We start from the raw sequence: 12,583 nt of genomic DNA, 5'->3' as shown, positions 1-12,583 counted from the left end.
ATGTAAATAATAATTAAAGGCCCATGGGCCACATTTCTCACATGTGCAATATAAATATCTTTTACTTTAAATCAGCTTTATGGGATCAAATACAAAATACTTGACGTATAATTTACATGTTTAGGCCTTGTTTACAAAGATGATCAAATTTTTCTTCACAAATTTCTATGTTAAACATTAAGCCCCTTTCATTGTTTCATATATCAGAAGAAGATATAATAACATCTATCCTATAAAATTTCATCACCTTTATGACACCACCTTAATCATATTATATCTGAAGCTACCCCTGCGAATCCTTTATGTTATAGTTATATACACTATAAAAAGCTGATTTCTATTAAACATTTGACCTGTTCCCAAAAACATAATCTCCTCCAGCATCCGAACCCTATGGCTCAGATTCAGAATTCAAGCCTGTCAGGTGCATCAGTATCATAAGATGCATCATCCATGCAAGTTTTGTGAAGTTAAGACCAGTAATAACCAAGATATCATCTTCAGAGGGCACCTGCAACAAAAACTTTATCCAGGTCTAAAAACTCTGAAAGAGGACATGTATAACTTTCTATTTTAAGAAACTGCAGTCACCTTCATATTAAAATGCTTTGTTCATAGTTTGGATAAAATTGACCTTGAGTTCTGAAGATGAAATTGTGAAAAGATTACAACATGAACGATGAAAACAACCACAATAGACAATTTTTTAATCAGAAAAACTCAGAGTTATATTTTCGGTTCATTAGGAAAACTCTTCAAAACTGAAGTGGATAAATGTTTACTTATGAGTAGAAATGTCATTATATGGCACCAGACATGTGCTAATATATAAGCTCTTACCTATCCTAAACTATGGAACGCGTCTCTGGTCTACATTGTGATAGAAACACCACACTGTGCCCTTCAGGCTAAACATGTTAACATAAACTCTCAGAAGGGCTTCTCAGAAGATTTGATCACTTAAGGTCAGACGACACGTTCCTCGAGAATCTTTTTTGTATCTCCTCGTAATAAAGAGTTCCAATAACAAATATTAATTTTATAATTACTTTAAAAATGATCAAAATTCACTTAGATGTGGTTATATGTCTAGATGGTCGAGTGGTTAGAATCGTGGCCGCTCACTGCCAGAAGCGTATAGGTTCTAGAGGTTGTGAGTTCAAATCCCCGCCCCGGTGGATATATAGTTCTAATATTGTGAATTTCGCTGTGGTGTAGATGTATTTATTTTTATATCAGCAATTCAAGTGTATTTTCAAGAAGATTATATAGGAAATTGCATACTCTAGTATTTTGCAGAAATGCCTGGTAAGGTACCCTAATTTTTTGCAAGAAGGTTTGTCAAAGTAGTAGTAAACCATTAACAAATTCCTGGAAAAAGTTATCTAAAATTGAGGAACGTGTCGTCTGACCTTAATTACCAACCAAGTTCATATGCCACTGAACTTTTTAACATTGCTGTTTATTATTTGAAAACTGCAAATTGGTTAGAACTGTTTCAATTACCGAGATGTTATGTTAACAATAATCCAAGCCTGTGCTATGACTTTTTGACATCATGAAAAAGTTGATACAGAATTAAATGTTTTAATTTATAGGTTCATATAAGGAAACATATTTGCAAAAGTAAAGATTTCAATATACAACACAATATAGTTACCCGCTGTATCTACTCCTCCACATATTCCTTCAAGGGAAGGCCTTTCTTCCAGTTGTTCGAAATGGAAAGCTCAACTGGTGCGGGGCTTGGTGGCGTGGGACCCCCTCCTGTCTTTGGGCGTTTTGACTCTGATAACTTTCCTTTGGCTACAATTGATCATCATTCCTTGTTAGTGAAATTTAGAGATAAGAAATTATTCAAGAATAATCATCATTACGCAAACCAAATATATCACCTAATTTTGTTTGCTAAGCATTTCATAATATATATCATATAACATAACTTGCCTAGTAACGTCATGATATGACATGCATGCCAAGCGTTATAATCCGCCTGACATTACATTTAAATTTTACACAAATCGTCATTTTAACAAACAACATGCCTTATTTTCTAATTTCAGTTGTTTGAAGATTATTATAAGGAATGAATTTAATTTATACATGTACATATGATGTTAATTCATGGGGAAGCGCTCATACCAACAGGTACAATGAAAATTAAGCCATACAACATTCTAATGATTCCATAGTTTATATGAATCAGTTATACTACATGTTCCTACCCCTCTGCTTCAAGTTACTGCACTGCTTGGCAGCCTCCCCACTTGTCCTCAGTATTCCTGAACCACTGCTCCTAAAATAGTGTTTATTGTCATGCTTAATTTGGGAAAATAAGCTGTGTACATTGCACATCATTATACAATTTATAAAACATAACCAATGAACTGTCTTGAAAATGAACAGTTTTCCATAATTTATATGCCCCTAAATAAGAAGAAATCTTTATAGTATATAACAATTGTTTCATTGTGTACTGTACTTTGAATTTTTTTCTTCATAAATGATATTCAAATTACTAATGAGGCAGAGCAATGCACAAGATCGAGACAAGATATTCATGAATAACAAAAAACTGTTTGGTTTGCACTTATAGATTTAAGATGATTTAGGGCTTGCTTCTTCTAATCACATTTGATTTATAGAGCAGTGTACCGTATTATACCAAGTTCAAATTATGCCAGTAAGCAATTAATTTATCATCCAAAAGGCCTATAAAACAAAACTTATCGCATTTTTTTTAAAGACTGATTCTGCATCTGAGGAAAACCCATCCAACTCTGTGAACCCGCATGAAAGTATCAATCGCCATGTCTATTCTATATTTATCGGTCACAACCATGTGACACTTTGGGATTTCCCTATAAAATAAAAACAATAATTTCAACTGGTGAAGATAAACATACCCGTTCACTGCCTGTGCAACCTCACTCCAGGCGACGTCCTTCGCAATCTTCCCACCGCCAGAACCCTTAAATTTCCCAAACAATACACCTTCCCTCAAATGCACTTCTTCAACCAATTTTTTTTTAATCCAACTCGGTCCAGTTAGGTTTTTTTTTATTTTTAAACTGGCGTCTGAGATGCTCTCAGAACACTCGCTCGCCTTTTCTAAACGTAATGAATAATATTTACATGCAGACGACTATAACATGTGACGTCAGTTATAATTTACACATGTAATTTACATAAATAACGCGATAAAAAAAATAAATGGAAGTAGAGTTGACCTACCCGATCGACGCCATTTTTCCTGAGAGGCAGCTTGCTGTAACAAAAATAAGCTGAAATTTTCCGTAAAACTCAACTCTCGTGAGGCGACTCTGAGGTAGCAAGGGACAGTTTCGAATAAAGTACCCGTCAATATTTTTGTAAAATTGAGAGTTGCTGTACTTGAAGGCTTATGAGTGTTGCTAAAATTCATGAAATGATTTTTAATGATTATCATTAGTTAGAGGGATGTCTGTTGTTGAAATTGATATGCAATATGTAGGCCCCTTATGTTAAGTACATAAGAATCAGAAGTAAAATGCGAAACCTGCGGCTATGACTATTGTGCTGACTTTACACAGTGAAATTGCAAGTTACAGACGGGAGGTAAAATAACACGAAAAGTAGGTGGATGGGACATTGTAAACTATACACCGGTAAGTTTCTGACATGTGATAGTGCAACATGCACGCGGTACGGAAGGTCAACCCTCTGCAGGGAATTAGCTGGGGGAGGTCTAAAAAGCTGAAAAATCATGAAAAATTAGCAAAATATGAAAGGGTCAAAATCTCATAAAAACCAGTATGTACAGAATTTTACAGGTTTTGACTAATGATTTTCTTCAGAAATTGGTGATTGGCCTTATAAAGAGTGAATTAAAGGTATTTGTGCTGAATGGGAACTGAGGAAATTCTAGTTACAGAGTTCCGAAGACATGCATCCCTTGGCTACAATGAATTGTATAAAAAAGAAACTGTCCCCTGCCACCTTCAAGACTACATGGTATTTTCATATTTCTCCTTTAACTCTAATTTTGAATGGATTTTGTACCATAAGTAATACATTTTGTGAAAATGGATGATTTTCTTGGCTATAGATGTCATTACATGATTTATTAGCTAAAATATTCAAGGGGAGTAACTCCCTCTTAAATGTGTATAATGACCACCACTAGAGTAAATTGGCTAAGAGAGTAGGTATTTTTCTATCCTGTTGACAATTAATAGGCCTAAGTTAACTACTGAGATAAGAATAAATACTTTAAAACAGTTTTTATCAATTAAATCATTAAATTTATGAATTTGCAGCCATTTTGCTGTCTGATTTTATGAAATAACATTAAGCCACCTGACTTATATCCCCCAATTTTTTTAAAACAGCATATTTTTATTTCAAATGAACTTTACATGTAGACAAATGCAGTTATCAAAGTATACAATATGTCAAAAAACTCAAGTTTTTGCTCCTTCCTATCAAAAAATGGTATTTTAGATGTATTTACAGAATTGAAAAAGCCACCCCCTTTTTCCAATGGACTCCATAACCATTACATGTAGGATATGTAAATGTACATTTGACCTTGAAATAACATCTGCTATGATAATTACTATTGAAATGAGTAAAAAACAACATATTTTTACCTTTTTATTGTATATATGCATCAAAAATGTAGAAAAACATGTAAAATTTGAACATTTTTCATGGAATTCTCATCCGTCCCCAGGTACCCGGATGTGTTTGAATTTCATTTTAATTAAACACACACATCACACTCGTAGGTCTTACTAATTTAGCAAAGTTAAAAGGAGACTAGAAACCAGAATATGTAAGATATCCACTAAATATGATTATAGGCTTAGTTTTTCATGAAAACAAGAAATCACATGTACGGCGAAGTGACTTTTTGTGAATAAAAATGCTACAAATCATCCATTTACCAAAAAAGATCAATTTTAAATATCAGTGATGGTTGTTTTCAAATATTTGTAAGAAATGACTCAAGGAAACTGCCAAAAATTTCACAATATTAGGTTAAAGTGTTCAAACTAATCCTTCTTGTGAAAATCAAAAGATAGGGGGTGTGCTGTCTATAGTTTAAAATTTAAATTCTTCAGAAATATTTTTGTACAAGTTAACCACTCTGAGTTTAGTATATCGGGTAATCCTTTTTGGTACAAGTTAACTACAACGTATATCTGGTCAATCACTCACTTCCTGTCAGCCTTACTGACCAGTCCGGTCTCACTTTGTCTCTCGTCTTCAATCTGGTTAGATGCGTGCCTCGAGCCACTAAGTAAGTCTTTTTTATTGAAGTAATTGCTTAAATCTGTCAGTATTTAATTGTATTTTTGTAGCATAGTTACAGATGGAAATTTTATTATGCAGATAAAACATTCTCAAAAGTATGGCACGCCATTATGGTCTTTAAAGTAATTTACATATTTTTTCTATGTATGAAGTAAGGTTCTATATTTTCCTATTTAGTAATTTGTTATTTCTATTTGTTGTAGTTTTTTACCAATATTATTCACGACTTGTGCAAGGTTAGCTATCTGCCTGCACCAGGCAGAATAGGGGGAGGGCATACATGTAGAGGGATTTCTAAGTGATGTGATGCTTTTATCATGATAATATCAAGCAAATGTATGTAGTATTGAATAAGGTTTCATATTAAAGCGGGTTGAACAACAGTTGACCTCTAAAAGATTAGGTAAAGATGCTTTATTTATGGAGAGCCCTATGAATCTGTGTTAAATAGAGGAAAGTGGAAATGGTGGGTTCACTTAAATGGCCATATTTTTCTTAAACCTCAATGTAATTGTCAAAATGTGGTGTACTTTTTCTCAGAATAGCATAAGGCTTTTAATTTTAAGACAAGATGACTTTTCAGAGAATGTTAGTGTATGTTAAAGGTAGCAAGGGACAGTTTTGAATAAAGTACCCGTCAATATTTTTATAAAATTGAGAGTTGCTGTACTTGAAGGCTTATGAGTGTTGCTAAAATTCATGAAATGATTTTTAATGATTATCATTAGTTAGAGGGATGTCTGTTGTTGAAATTGATATGCAATATGTAGGCCCCTTATGTTAGGTACATAAGAATCAGAAGTAAAATGCGAAACCGGTGGCTATGACTGTTGTGCTGACTTTACACAGTGAAATTGCAAGTTACAGACGGGAGGTAAAATAACACGAAAAGTAGGTGGATGGGACATTGTAAACTATACACCGGTAAGTTTCTGACATGTGATAGTGCAACATGCACGCGGTACGGAAGGTCAACCCTCTGCAGGGAATTAGCTGGGGGAGGTCTAAAAAGCTGAAAAATCATGAAAAATTAGCAAAATATGAAAGGGTCAAAATCTCATAAAAACCAGTATGTACAGAATTTTACAGGTTTTCTTCAGAAATTGGTGATTGGCCTTATAAAGAGTGAATTAAAGGCATTTGTGCTGAATGGGAACTGAGGAAATTCTAGTTACAGAGTTCCGAAGACATGCATCCCTTGGCTACAATGAATTGTATAAAAAAAAAACTGTCCCCTGCCACCTGAGAAAGTTTGGTGGCACGCCGTTTTAGCAGAATCTCACCAGAGTCAGAAATTTAAGATTTGAGACTGAGATTTGAGCTGAGATTTTTACATGTTAGTGGCCCCGAAGCCAGGTACGGGGAGGGGGGGGGTCAGATTAACATTTTGAAATATTGATTATACTACAGTGTAGCTTCTACTACCTGCACAGTTTTGGACATTGCAGCTTTCAAACTTAATACCGGATGTCGTTACATCATACAATTATTTAAGGTAATTTTTGTAGAAAATGTAACAAACTCGTATTTATGGGGACTAATGAATTTTAGATTTTGTTTTCTTTTTTTCAAAGAAATGTTTAAATCTAACATATATAGGAAGAGTTGAAATCAATTGAAAGTGTATTAATTATGTTTTTACAATATTGCCGAATTGTGACAAAAATATATTCCAAATGCTGGCGATATACATTTCTTATGCATATATAATAAACAAGAGGCCCATGGGGCCACATCGCTCACCTGAGCAACAATGGGCGTTCAAAAGATATTGTGCCATATGGTCCCTCGGTAGAAAAACAAAAAATAAATATTGTAAAGTATTCGAATTTTACACTTTTTTTTTTGTATACATGTAATCTTTGACATTGTACCTTCATGAAATACTATTTTTTACCAGAATAAGAAATTTCTACGCAAGATATAAAACTAAACATTTGGTAGAGGTATACTGTTAAGTTGTTAACTTCCAAATCCCTATATTTTCGTTCTGCCCCCCCCCCCCACTTTGTAAAGCGATCAAAATATATGAGAGCATATAGGTACATTTTTTCATCAACTACTCAGTACTTACTAGTTATTGTATTAAAAAAAAAGAATAGTTATTGTTTTTTTTATTTTAAAAACCCTACATGTATAGATGTGAAGAAGAAAATTGTGCCTCAATTTGCTCAATTCCTCAAATTAAAAACATTCAACAATTTTATTTGTCTTCTCCGTTATAATTAAATGACTGTTATTTACTTCGAGTACAAACCAGGATAATTTTCCGCTGTGATATTCTTAGGAATAGCGATAATTACTTTATCCCCGCAACAGAAATGTGTCAGAAATATGGAAACTGTTTTAAAGATGTCGTTTTTATTTACTCGTGTCTGAAAAAACTATCACAATTGATGTAGATTTCACATTATTTATTGTATAAAGAGAGGGCCCCAGAGAGTAGATATATACAGAATACTGTGGAATCATTAAATTTCATGGGGGCCAATTTTCCTGGATGACTAAAATTTTACAGGTTCGTGGGGACGTAATTTCGTGTATTCATATATATCTACAAAAGGGAATATGACTTTATTACCCTAATTCATCAATTCATGAAGGATGTTATTTCGTGGATGAGAGGTACCCACGAATTCCACGAAAAATAAGCCACCACGAAATCTAAAGATTTCACAGTATCATTCTTTTATTTTGTTTGTACAAGTATTTAACATACTCTAATTCATAGAGATTTTCTAATGTTCAACCAAAATTTCAGCGTCAATTGTAGAATTATAAGCAAGATACAGAGCTCACAGTTCGCCTAGGTTTAATTCATAATTTGTTCACATGAGTTTATTACATTCAGCTTATGATTTTTAACTTGGTATTTCCTATTCAGCATTTAAAATGGAAAAAAAGAATGGCCTAAGATTTTATATTCTTTTATTCACTCAAGACCCGTTCACTGGTATTTGAGGTTCAAAATCAGTTTATACAAATGTACACAAACACAGTGAAGGATCTCATGTACAGTAGGAGTAATAATGACGAAAAAATGTTAAGTTTACAATACAATAAGATGTTTAAGTTGGTTTCTGAACGAACAGACTTTGAAAATTCTCTTAATAAATATTGACAAATTTTTAACTTTTTTAATCTTTAGTTTTTAAGATCTGTGTACAAACATAGAATTGTGAGCAAATCTCTGTATCTTGCTTATAATGTTAAGCTTAACACTCAAATATGGTTAGTAAATAGAAATTGAAAACAATTAAACACAAGAAACATTCACTATAATAAATAAAGAACACAATTTATTTTTTCGAAATGAATCATATATATACATGTATATACCTACATATTTCCGTCAGCAATGTCAAACTTTATTTAAACTGAATAAATTCGAGAAAATGCCTAGCATCGCCACAAAACCTATTACATTAATCTACCATTACGCAAAAGATAATGCCGATCGAATTACCGATAGAATGAATTGTATTTCATTATTTTTTGATACATCAGATTTTGCTTAATTTGCGCAGGTAAACAGTTAACTGTTTGATTTACCAAAGTCTCTGTTTGATTTGATACGTAAAAATCACGAAATAATACAGACGATAGTTCCCAGGTTACAAGCAGAAATAATGAAAACGAAACGAAAATCGGAACAAGCTAACACCAACGTCATGTGTGAAAACTGTCAACGCATTGAAATATTTAGCCTCAATTTACTTCACAAAATCGGCAACAATATATTTTGCATGGACCAAAAATTTCCCTTCATACGCGAACTGTTGCACAACCAGCAAATTCATCATAGTCAGATCGACCCTTTTTCGTATAATGTCATGGCTGCCTTAAACAAAGAACCTCGTTTTAGAAGTATGGAATACGAGTCTAGGTAAAATGGGTATGCAAACCCGGGCCGTGGCAAAATAAAAGCCAAGGCAGATCGACAATCGTTAATTTCAAATACGCATTATTTTGCAGCAATATTTACAGCGAATACAAATATACTAGTCCATCAAATATCCTGAAATTTTAATGAGATTGGCAGATTAATAACTGCCAATCTTTGTTTTGCCCAGACCAAGTCTTGCCTACCCATTTTACCGGATGCCGGATTACCGGATGCCGAACCCGAAGCTATTAAATTGATTGAAACACGCATTTCCTTTATTATTATTTTCGTAATAACTCAGATTTGAAACAGAATTAGCACTTAATTTTTGCAATTTATATGTTCCTTCCCATAAGGATAATTTTTGCTAAACTACGTTGAATTGGAATCAGTAGTTCTTGAGAAGAAGATTTTTAAAAACGCACCCCCCTTTTTCTACAGTTTCAAGGTTTTCTCCGCTTTGAATACAGATCGGACTTCTATTTTTGCAATTTATATTTGCCCTCACATAAGGATGATTTGTGCCAAATTTGGTTGAAATTTGATAAGCGGTTTTAGAGAAGAAGTTCAAAATGTAAAAAGTTTACAGACGGACAGACAGACGGACAGACGGACGACGGACAAAATGTGATCAGAATAGCTCACTTGAGCTTTCAGCTCAGGTGAAATAAAAGGGAAACATTCGTTTTTCCATTTCACCTGAATGATGGACATGTAAACAAATGGATCATATCTTATTACATATTTATGATGAACAGCTATCACTTATGTAAACTTATCTAACAAGGATAACTAACACTAAATATGAATTGAATTCTAATAAAATAAATACTTCCTGTTATTAAAAAAAACGCCTTGTATTTAAACGGAAAATTATCAGCATATGACGAATGTCGCAAAGACGTGCATTTCCCAGTATGCATGACGTGATATTTTATCTGATGCTCCTTCTTGAATGCCTGCAAAATGAATGGATCACAGGTTTGCAATGTGGCAAAAACAGGTTAGTTTTTCTATTACCTTTAGAAAAAACTTCAAGCAATATTTTCATTCACCTTTGCCATGTATTTTGATAACTTCTTTCCTTTCAGTTCGGATTGCTGCTCAGGCTATGTGTTCAACAAAACCAAAAACACATGTGTTGGTAAGCACATAAAATAACTTATTGAATTAAGATAAATTCACAATCTTGAAATAATGTATAGACGAAAAATACTGTCAGTGCTGATTCATTGAAACATTATTCTTCCTTAATGCAAGTGTGTCCTGACGGATATTATGGTCTTCACTGCAAGGAGACATGTCCATATCCTTCCTATGGGTTTTCATGTCGCCATCAATGTACATGTGAAATGCATCAGTGCAATAACATAAAAGGATGCTCTTCAGAAACAAGTACTGGTAAGGAATAGAATGTGTGTAGTTTGCTCAGATAATATATACAAGCAGTTGTTCATTTTACTCGAAAACTGTTATTTCTATTAGTATTTGAAATAGTGTGCAAATCTGCCATTATACTTTAAGATTGAAGCAAGTTAACATCATTCGAATCCCTGGCTAAACTTCTCCTTTGAAGAAAAAGCTATCTTTTGATCAGAAAAATGAACTTTTCCGAAAAAAAATCCTCATAGGTACATTGTCATGTTGCCATTATGATAAGATCTGAATGATTTATATCAAAGGACTTCGATAAGTTGAAAACTCTTTAAAATAAATCATACAGAAGGTTTTGACATACAAATACAAGAGACCAATTGGCCACATCGATCACCTAAGCAACAATAGCAATGATATATGATGATGATGATGATGATGATGATGGTGATGATGATAGATAATGATTTGTAAAAAAAATTCTCTATACATTCCTATGACAAATATCGACTCTCTCTCTCTCTTTCTCTCTCTCTCTCTCTCTCTGTGGCCCCACTCTCCCACCAGGAATCATGATTAAGAAAAATAAATAGAATCACTACTATATGGTTATGCTTTCACAAAAGGTAAATCATCCTGATCAATTAGTTTAGGACAAAAAGATTTGCAAACATTTACTTCAATCTATAATTTCCTTTTTAAAAAATCCATCCTCTAATTGCATCCCCACTCAATCCCTGGGGATGAATTTGCCCTATATGGATAGTCTTCCACACAAGTTACACATACAAACAACTTTTCAATAATTTCTAATTATACATGTATCCCCTTGAAAGAGGGTATGACCCTTCATTTTAACAAACTTGGATCCTCCTCACCTAATGGTTATCTGTACCACGATGGGTTGAAATTGAAATATTGGTTCTGAAAAAGAAGTTAAAAACTTTACAGACAGACGGACAGATGGATTGCCATACTGACACCGGACAAAAAGTGATCAGTGATCAGAAAAGCTCACCTAAGATGAAAGCTAAGAATGAAATCCATCATGATGAATGATGCATTCAAATTTATATTGGTAAAATTAGTGACATATTTATTTCTTGTAAAGGTGTTGAGCTTTTGACAGCGTCGGTAGCATTGTAACCACGGACAAGCTACTTTACTTGAGCACTCTCTTAATTCAGGGGTTAAAATGGGTACTTCGCACATAAGACGAGCTTGTTATGTTAATGAAAAAGATTAGTGTTGTAAATTGGCAGCTCTGCTTGTATGCTCCTTAGGGACTTAAGAATGCTATGAATTTTACAGGTCTAGCCTGGAGCTAAAAGCCATGCAAGGCAATTTACCTTGCAAGTAAGAATATAATACCATACCTTAACCTTCACCTGACATTCTTTTAAAGAGGTGACTTTATATCATTTTAGAACTATATATTTAGTTAATTTCTTTCAATTAGATAAAAGATTTTTCCAAACATCTGCATCGAAAACACCAAAATCAGTATCAAAGAAATCAAAGAAGACTATGATTTTATCTAACGACTTGCATGTTCATACTGATGAATCATCTTTCACAAAGACACAACCTCTGATGTTAAACCCGAACAAAGAAGACAAGAAAACATCGATCAAAGTGTCAATAATAGTCCTGGGAGTGGTATGCATCATCCTGTTTGTATTGTATATCATCTCTTATTTCATCAAGTCTAACAAACATCCAGTCAATACATTTTCATCAGCAATTGAAGAAAGAGATATTGTTGGGAAATGAAATTGTAAAAATTTACAGAAAAGTATCAGAGCCTTTTTATTTCACATTACGTGTACATGAAGAACTAGGAACAATTAATTACGGTGGATCTAGGGATCATTTCTAAATTAGGTCTTAAAACGTGATGTTGAACTGTCAATACAATATAAATGATGACACAGAATACATTTACATTGTACTTAGTACAATCAAAAATGCCTCATCATATACTGTGGATGAAAACGAAATGTACTTTGTAAGATATATATTTAC

The 12,583-nt window shown here is 33.4% G+C and overlaps 1 long non-coding RNA gene and 1 pseudogene across 1 annotated transcript; one reads left to right on the top strand and one right to left on the bottom strand.

Annotated features, from left to right (window-relative positions):
- Nucleotides 1-500: 500 nt before the first annotated feature.
- On the bottom strand, nucleotides 501-6,741 carry LOC128168727 (uncharacterized; annotated as a pseudogene).
- A 3,531-nt stretch (nucleotides 6,742-10,272) lies between these two features.
- Nucleotides 10,273-12,172, top strand: LOC128168740 (uncharacterized). The gene is made up of 3 exons (XR_008241443.1): nucleotides 10,273-10,328; nucleotides 10,445-10,585; nucleotides 12,018-12,172. It is a non-coding gene; the product is annotated as an uncharacterized LOC128168740 (long non-coding RNA).
- The last annotated feature ends 411 nt before the right edge of the window (nucleotides 12,173-12,583 follow it).

The sequence above is a fragment of the Crassostrea angulata genome, unplaced genomic scaffold, assembly GCF_025612915.1.
Source record: "Crassostrea angulata isolate pt1a10 unplaced genomic scaffold, ASM2561291v2 HiC_scaffold_45, whole genome shotgun sequence".
Lineage (NCBI taxonomy): Eukaryota > Metazoa > Mollusca > Bivalvia > Ostreida > Ostreidae > Magallana > Magallana angulata.
The sequence above is the reverse complement of the archived record's forward strand: the minus strand, read 5'-3'. Positions and strand labels throughout refer to the sequence as shown.